The sequence below is a fragment of the Camellia sinensis genome, chromosome 4 (assembly GCF_055761805.1).
Source record: "Camellia sinensis isolate YWXY chromosome 4, ASM5576180v1, whole genome shotgun sequence".
Lineage (NCBI taxonomy): Eukaryota > Viridiplantae > Streptophyta > Magnoliopsida > Ericales > Theaceae > Camellia > Camellia sinensis.
Window position 1 is genome coordinate 57,619,765 of NC_138964.1, and position 9,842 is coordinate 57,629,606.

The 9,842-nt window shown below is 32.0% G+C and overlaps 1 long non-coding RNA gene across 2 annotated transcripts; it reads right to left on the bottom strand.

Moving 5' to 3' along the window:
* Positions 1-1,353: 1,353 nt before the first annotated feature.
* On the bottom strand, positions 1,354-7,734 carry LOC145824654 (uncharacterized). 2 transcript variants are annotated; one of them, XR_014366557.1, is made up of 4 exons: positions 7,295-7,730; positions 4,184-4,249; positions 1,680-1,786; positions 1,354-1,553 (listed from the first exon to the last, which is right to left on the bottom strand). It is a non-coding gene; the product is annotated as an uncharacterized LOC145824654 (long non-coding RNA). The 2 variants fall into 2 exon arrangements; XR_014366556.1 differs by lacking the exon at positions 4,184-4,249 and having other exon boundaries at positions 7,295-7,734.
* Positions 7,735-9,842: the final 2,108 nt, after the last annotated feature.

A 9,842-nucleotide genomic window follows, 5' to 3' on the forward strand; every position in this document is an offset into this window, starting at 1 on the left:
CATTAAATGGGCCCCATAGCTATCCTAATCTCAATCCCCCTCTCATACCCCAAAACAAACGGGGCCTAGGTTTCCAAATCTAGGGTTTGAAGAGGAGAAGAAAAAGAAAAGGCTGGGGGTGGAAATAGAGGAGAAATGAGGGGCGATGGGGGTAAGGGTTGTGGGCGGCTGCAATAGGGGATCCGTGGAGTGAGAAATTGTGGAGGAGCTGGGAGTGGAAGATGGGGAGGGGATGACCTCGACTAGAGAGCGACGACGGCGAAAAGGGGTTCGCAGGGGCGACGTCGGCAGTAGAGAGATGTTAAGGTTAGGGTTAGGGTTAGAGTTGGGAGGTTGGATTGAGGAAGATGGAGATATTTTTGAAATTTTTGAAAATTGATGGTGTGCATTAAGCAAAAATAAGAAAGTCAAAATTGTGTTTGGTGTCTACTGAGTAAATGATGTATACAAAGAGAATTTGTGAGGTGGAAATAGAAATGCGGTGCATTTAGAGCTACTGACTCCCAAATTAAAATTTATAACCTCAATATTCTCCCTATTTCACTCATCATGGCCTTCCGAATGGGGCTTCTATTTCCACACACCATTTCTATTTTGTGCACATCTTTCTCAATTCACACACTTAAAAATAATAACTATGTAATATACCCTAACAAATAAAAAGTGTATACACAATATTTAAAACACACCCAAATCTATATACATACCTAAACTTAAACATCCACTGAAGAAAGTTGAAGCACCATTTTAAAATGAAGAAAATGGTAATTCAATCTAGTACACAAGTAATACTGCCAACTCAAAAATAAATAAATAAATAAATAAAATTACAATACCTAACTATATCAGCCATGATGATGACTAGTGGATGACCCGTGCCTACGGCACTCTCTAAGCTTTAGAAAAAAAAAATTCACATTCAAGTTAATACATTTTGACCCATGAAAAATAAAAGTTAAGACAAACTAATATAGTACTTCCATACTGGTAAAAATTCACCACATTGTAGTTATAATCTATTCAATCCATTAATAATTCTTCATATTCAAGGTTAAACTCCGTGTCACGGTGTATATAGACAATTACAATCATTTTAATTCCCTTATCCTTTTACTTTGTAATTACAATATGAAATCAGGAGAGATTTACTTAATACATGCATTCTATATGTATAGCCTCAAGTGTAGTCCCACTTTAAACTTGATTCAACATCTCTATATGCATTTTAGATCTGATTATTTCTTATTGCCAATAGCACACAACCATAAATGCATGATGCTTGAAAAAGATCAAAAGATCCATTTGCAAATCCAATTGATCTTTCAAAGGGAATTAAAATCTCACAAACAAATATCATTCAAATGGAACCATTTGATCTATTCACGTTAAATAAATTCATTCTATCCATTACATTATACGCATACATATGTGTGCATTTATAGTATTTAAAGAAGGAATGACAGTAAAAAGAAAAGGCTTTTTAAGTTAGATACGCGTTGTCTCCCAGTTGTGCAATCCATGTCACCCACTTGTATATTCCATCACCTAACAGCCTGTAATTCAAGTGATGAAAATGAATAATAGAAGGGGGAAAGGAAAAAAAAAATATCAGAGAAAATTTTAAAGAGTGGAGAGTAGTATTTTAAGAAGAGCCATTTGAGGAAGCAGTGCTTACATACCGGCAAAGAGGAAAGACGAAGTGGGTGCAGTGGCTATTGGGCATGTCAACATCGTTAATTCCTCTGTATCAATCTGATAAACATCAACCCAACTTCGATTTCGGTGGCTGAGTACATGAGAGAGAGAGAGAGAGAGAGAGAGAGAGAGAGAGAGAGAGAACTTAGCCATTCAAAAAGCACCCAAATGATTGTTACTCCATAATTTTTCTAAAATCTTCTTGTTACTCCATAATGGCACATTAGGAACTACAAATTAAAAACTGAACTGATATTTGAATTGAACATCCAATGTCATCGCCTAGATGTTAACAAAGAAAATTTTGGAAGAAGAAATGATAAAGTTCACAAATTACAATTTAACGATCAACTTAATGATAAAAACTTAAACTCCACAATTTAGGAAAGAGGGCAAAACTACCAGTTATGCCAAATCCACTTGGGAAAAAATAATAGTTCAAATATGATTCTGTGTTTAAGTAAAAAAAAAAATGTAATTAGCATAATCACGCTTGTATAATCAAAAACCCACAAATGAAACCAATTAAGTAGTAGAAAATGCTAGAAAAGTTATGATGAAATTCAGTCAATGGTGGCAAGCACTCCAAAACCAAATTTCAGTCATGACCACAACATCTCACACCTTCAATTCAACTTAAAAAAATAAAAATTTTATATTTTGAATTCCACACAAATTGAATCCAAAACCAAACCAGTATAAAAATTAAAAATTAAGAAGCAAATTGAGATTTAGTTGAGAGAGGGAGGAAGTGAATCAACAACTATTAACAACTCTATTGAAGCTCTATTCAAAATCACTTAATAACAAAGGTTACATGCAAAAACAAAATTAAATGTCCCAAATGAGCAATACCCAACAAAACAGCCCCATCCACAAAACTTTTTAGTTTAAACTTCTCAATTTCATTTGATTATTCAAGTAAAAATGATAAAATTTACAATGAAATCATGAAACTGTCCTATTTATACCCAAAAGACAATATATATTCATTTTACTATTACCCAATACTATTAATTTAACTAAATTGAATCAATCTGACAAAGATATGAGCTATTCACTATGTTTTCTTTTGATCAAGAATCAAACCATCTATTTCAAGCAATCAATCAAAACCACACACATGCAGATGCCAAACTAATAATATAAAATTTAAGCTAAAAATGCACTGTTTTATGTCAATATCAATAACCAACCAATTAATAATACCAAGAACAAATAGAGATTAGATTCCACAATGAACATAGTTAAATCATTACACTATGAAAAAAATAGAATTTGGAAATCAAATAGAAGGCTTCTCTGTTAAACCAACTAATAATGATGAAATTCTAAACAACCAATTAGAGGATTCTATGCAAATAAGAATACTTTTGTTAATGAGATTAATCAAAAATTAAACTGGATGATATTACAAATCTAAATAATTAAGTTATGAAATTCAAAACCAATTAATTGGAAAAAAAATTCAAATATTAATCATTAACACAACTTCTATAAGTAAATAAAAACTTGAAATTAAGTCATGAATTTGAATTTGAATAAAAACTTGAAATTAATCATTAATCATGAATTTGAAATCTTAGTAAATAAAAATTCCAACTCAACTTCTGTAAGTATAAAACAAATTAAGTCATGAATTTACCTTTATATCTATAACTCATGCCTCAACTTGAAATTGCTTCCATTGGTAAAGTTTCGAATTCCATGAAAATTGAATAGATTTGTACCAATTAAAAAAATCAAAATTGTATTTAGACATAACTAAGATAGGGGGTGGGAGTGAGTGGAAATCATTCCATTATGAATCATTCCACACGTGGACTCAACTGGTGGTATATGATGAGATTACAAATATACATTAAATATTGGGGGGGAAATAAAGGTGAGAAAGGTTCAAATGAAAACCTCTTTGTACAATAATGCAATAAAAAAATAGTAAAAACCCCAAAATCTCGTACTAATATGCCAATAAAAGCACGAAATAACAACCCATTCACATAAAAAATATATCTCAAAATCTAAGTTTGGTGCTCACCACGAAAAAGTTATTGAACCCATTAAATATAAATCTTGAGAGAGAGAGAGAGAGAGAGAGAGAATCACCACAAATCCACTATGTAGAGCATGTGTTGGGCTTCAAAATCAAAGAATCATCGAAAATTATTGAAATCAACTTCTAAATTGCCCACAATAACTATCGACATTGGTGGATAAAAGAAAATAATTAATTATCCAGAAAAATGAAAACCAATATAATGGCTCAAAACTCTATATAAGCAAAGGAAACCAGACCAAAGCCAATGGATTTTAAGTGAAAACAAAGCAATACCACAACAAATTATAAGACAGAAACCCCAATGGATTTTAATTGCCTTTTGAAGAATTTATGGATAGGCACAGAAAGATATTTGAATTGTTTTCTAAGGGATGACCAACAAAAGGAAACGTTAAAATGCTTTAGTAAGAATGCAAATCAAATACTTACCACAATGTTCAGATGCGAAAGGTTGTTAAGAAGTTTCACTTCTTCCTGAAGCTCTCTAATGTGAACCTATTAAGCAAATTTAAAGAATTGATTTAGATATATAGGACCACAAACACAATGCTTCATATACAAATTACCATAAAATGTAAATAAAGCAATTAATCTAGAAGTGATTTTCAACTTTGAAGCACTGTTACTGCAACTGAAACATTCTTAGATATATACCAAAAAATAACAAAAAATATATAAATATATTCAAAAGAATCACCATAAACAAAATATATCTTTTAGAAATGAAGGAGCACCAAATCCAAAATCTGGGAGAGCACTTCTCAAAATAATAATAATAATAAAAAAGTATAAGAACATTATCCCAAAACAAAACCACTGCTCACATCTGCTGTGTACCACAATTCATCATCATTCTGCAAATCACCACTAAATAATGTTCTAGATAAAGCTTAAGTAAATACAAAAGTATTCAATAAATACCAAAAATAATGTTCTAATTAACATTAATTAGAAACTATGAATAAAAAATATGACCATGAAACCAATTTAATGTTAACAAAAATATTTTCAGCTTAATGTTAACAGTCAGGTTAACCTTAATGCTCATATTAACCCATTTAATGTTAACAATCCTCAACCCATTTAACTAATATGAAATAAAAATGGGTATTAACATGAAACCAATTTCTTCCTTTAACCCCCATTTGATTTGACAGAGAGTGATGGTGGGGATGGTGGGATGACAAAAAACAAAGTATCCAAATTTGTAGGGAAAAAATAAGTTTATTACTAATTCTATTCACAGATAAATTCAGCACTGACAATTGAAAAAGAAATTTTAAGTCACAATAAGGAAAAGGAAAAGAAATTTGTACAAAAAAATTAATTCGTCCAATAGACTTGTAACATTAAATAATAATTAAATCATACTTGAAAAATTATTGAATATTCTTCGAATGCCATAAAAGTATATACATATGGTACTTCTAATCAATGAGATTGCAAAAATAAAAAATGAATGAAAATGACTTTATCTCTATCAAATTGACCAAAGTTGGTCAGGTCAATTTTGACAATTGCTTTTCTTGTACAAAAAGCCCAAGTTCAAGTTTGGACTTCGTATCACCAATGCTTCTACTTCCACCTATATAAAAATAAAAAAATAATAATAAAATTAAATCTTTTTTGTTGCTATCAATCAAATTAAACACCCCCATAAAATAAAATCAAATTCAACATACAAAAAATCAAATGAAAATGACATCTATAGACATGACAACAAACTGGGAAACAATATAAAAGGAGAAAAAGGCTCACGTCTGTCCTCTGGAAAAGAAAATAATGAAAAAGATGACAATGAAAATAGAGGATACATGTTTCTCTCTTTTACTAGTGAAAAAAAAAAAGAGCGGCAAAAAAGCAAGACTCAAATAAATAAAGAAAAATTTCTGATTTCACTCCCTCACAGAGCACTGAAAAAGTTTAAACAAAAGTAGAAAGAATAGGATCTAGGAATCAAAAAAATAAAAAATATGAGAAGACCTCCCCCTCTTTGTCTCCCTGTAAGCAAATTAGATTTAGATCTATCAAATCAAAAGAAAAGAAAAGACCCATTTGAGCCATTTCTCTAAGTGTGGTTTATGTTGATCCCAGTAACCACCAATATATGCATATGTATATAAAAGCATGTATAGATAGATCCATTTGATTATGAGCTTGAAAGTGAACAAACATGAATATATCTAGTTGAAGATTACAAGCTTGAAAGTGAACAAATATATGTATGTATGTATGTATGTATGTATGTATGTATGTACAAATATATGTATATATGTATGTATGTATATGCATACCACTGGTGGTATGATTTTTTTATTTTTATTTTTATATAGGTGGAAGTAGAAGCATTGGTGAGGAGATCACCCTTGTTGGTGACATGTGTGAGTGCCCACATCATTGCATGCTTTGAATGTGAGCTCTGATCCACCACCACCATCACTCTCTTCCTCATCATCATACCACCACCACCACCATTCTGATCACCTCCACCACCATTCCCATAATACATGTTCAGCCCTTCCATTTGCTTCAAACCACCACCAGTACCCCACCTCTTGGATGTTGATTTCCAACCCTCTCTTCCACTTAACTGCCTCAAAAATGAATCTGAACTTGGCATTTTGTGACTCACCCTTCCCCCCCTACTTCCACTCTTCTCAAATCTTGTCTTTAATCTATGATGGGTAGTAATGATGATGCAAAGCCATGATTTTATCTTTTATTGCAGGGTAGTGATGATGAAGCACTGTCTAGTTGTGTCTTTTAGCAAGGAAAAGAGAAAAATAATTTTACACTATGATATAGGATGCACATCTTAAAAGGATGCACATATTAACAATTTAACAGAGGACGGGCGTGAGCCTTTTTCATAATTTGATTAAGTTCAATCCAATGGTTTATAATTTGACAAACGGGCAGAAGTCCCATAAAGGAAAAAAAACTGAGCTTCCTTATTAAGCTGAAAATGCAATTGATTGAGCTGCACAAGTTGATCATAATAAGATACGATCATCCCTCCCACCCTATATCAATCAGACCTCAAAATTTGTGACTTGATTTTTGTATGATCAAAACACATGAAGATGATAAGCAATCACAAAGTAAAATGAAAAACATTGGTGCTTCAAGCTTTGGCTGTTTAGTTCCGTTTTTGCTTTCAGCTTTCATCTTTCATGTTTTAGAAAACAACACAATGAAAAGTTTGAAAAAAAACACCCAAAGATCACAAACTGCTAATTAAGCTGAGCTAGTTCCAATTGATGGCAAAAATTTCGGAAGAATAAAAACAAAATCGAAGAGAGAAGAAGATGATGACAGAGCATTTAAACATTCTTCTACCCAGCTAAAAAACAACAAAACCCCAAAAGAATATCAGCATGGCACTCATTAATTCCCAGAATTAACAACCTCCAAACAATAGATGATGATAAAGAACAACAATTATGATCTAGATATGAAAAACCCGCTGTCAAGAACTATAGATCTATATAACCAAGCAGAAAAAATTGAAGAAAGACATGTAGAGAGAGAGAGAGAGACCTCGTTGTTGTCACAGTGCCATCGGGTAGGTTGTAATTGCCATCGGGTTCGACTGTCCAACCAGCTTCGGAGCAGAGAGCTTTCAAGACCTCGTTGTTGTCACACTGCTTGGGTAGGTTGTAATTGCTCTGAGCTCTCAATCCAGAGTATATCTTGGAGGCTAGGGCTCTCCTCTTCCTCCGAATCTGTGAATAAAATTATGTATATAATACACACAAATGCATATCTATACATACCGTGGCTCTCATCTCCGAATCTGTGAATCTCCCATCTCCGGAAGAGAGAAGATGACGATTAGGATAGCGGAGAGAGGGAAGAGACTAATGGAGAGAGAGAGAGAACGGGGGTCTGATTTCAAAATTTGAAATCAGAGAAAAAGAGATGAGAGTGTGTGAGAGAGAGAGAGGGCGTGGGTTGAAAATGGAGGGTGTAAGACTGTGAACCCTTGGATTAAGTTCAATCCAATGGTTTATAATTTGACAAAGGGACAGAAGTCCCATCAAGGAAAAAAAACTGAGCTGCCTTATTATATAGATATTTTACTTGGGGATCAATCTATGATGGTGAACAACTTTTTACCAATTTTTTATTATTATTATTTAATTACTCCCTTACCTAACAAATAAATAAATAAATAGAAATTGTCAAATTTGTGTACACACATCCAAATTTAAACCTTTATTGAAGAAAATTGAATCACCATTTTGAATACATAAGACTTAAATCATAGAAAACCTAAAAATCGAAAGAAAAAAATAAAATATATTAAATAGGCTGACAATGCCCAAAACAATAATAACATGTGAGTTTGAAAATTTAGAATTGAAATTACATAAAGCGTTTAAAATTAAAGTATTGGAAGAAAAAAAAAATTGTTCACAACTAGACAATGAAGAACAATGTTTTTTCAGAAGGAAAAAAAAGAAACAAGAAAAACTTTGTTCTTAACTTGGTTTCAAAACTTGGTTTTTAAAAAGAAAAATTTAGTTCAGAATTTGATTGTCAAAAAATTTAGTGTTTTTCGACTTTGATTTACCAAATGATGCTGGGAAAAAATAGACAGTTTTACAAACTAACATTTTCATTGATATTTTTTTTTATCATAAATGACGATATCATTCTCAAAATTAAACTTTCATCATGCAAATCTTTCATGAAAAATGGTTGAGAATACTAAAAGTGGTGCTCTAATAGCACCACTAAAGATGTGGCAGTGGGCTATGCCTTATTTATTTTTATTTTTTTTTTGAAGTTCCAAATGCATTAGTGCTATTAGTGATCTTTTTTTTAGTAATATGAATCATTGTGGATCTTTATAATAACTAAATAATGATGGTGAGATTTAAATGAGGAGGAAGAACCCAATCTAAGGCCAAGTTTGACATGTCTTAAAAAAGATAAAAAGTCAAAAAGTCACTATCTTATTTAAGATATATCATCTTATTTAAATCACATCACCTCTCTTACACATTACTTCAAACCCAACCCAAACCCAACCCATATTTCATAAAAAGTTAAAAAGTGCACTTATTTAGATCATCCCAAACAATCCCTAAGATAATTAGAGGATTTGATAATGAATTGGAAAATATGAGCACCTTTGTAAGGTGACAAATGTAAACAAAAGTAGGATGATAATGGATTGAAAAAATCATAATATTTGGAATATGACAGTGGGATGAGTAAGAAAAAAAATATTTTTGAAGGTAACAATAGAAATAAGGTTTAGTGATTTTCTTATAATAGATGTGTATTGAGATTTTTTTTTTCTTTAAAAGATATATACTAAGAAAATATGAATCTCAAATGAAATGTGCATGCTAATACTTATATTAATAATTTTGCTTAAAATTAAAATTGTAGTAAATATTTTTCATTAAATATGTGCATAGGATGAAAATAATGTGTAAAAATAGAAGCTCTCCCTTCTATAGGCTCCCAACTTAATGACCAAAAATACCCTTCCACCACGAGGCAAAAGGCTCCCAACTTAATGACCAAAAATACCCTTCCACCACAAGCCTCTTGCCTCCCTGGCTCAACATGTAAAAAGAAGCTTAAACAAGGATGAAAAATAAACCCAAAACTCTACAAATAAAGGGGGCATTGGAGACACAAATTAAGCTAGGAGATTGAAACCCAGATGCTGAAATGAGGTTTCTTTCAATCAGAGAGATGGGAAGTTTCTAAGGGTGGTTGCCCCTCTCTAATCTGTACAATACAGAAAAAGAAGCCCATGATTTCATCTTCATCTCTAAATTTCAACAACCCTTTGGGTGTGTGAGTTTGTATGTACACAGCACTCTGTACTGTGTATCTATATATATATATATATGCATAGCTCTGTTTGGTTTTGAGTTGGGTTGGGTTTGGTTTGGTTTGGTTTGTTTTGTTTCGTCGAATCCAGATCCTCTAGAGTGATTCAACCCATCTGCTGCATCATCATCATCATCATCATCATCATCAACCCATAACAACCAAGTATACTATCTTCTTTGTAAGAGGCTGTGATGATAGCTTTTTATGGGTTTTCAAATCAGGCTTTGAG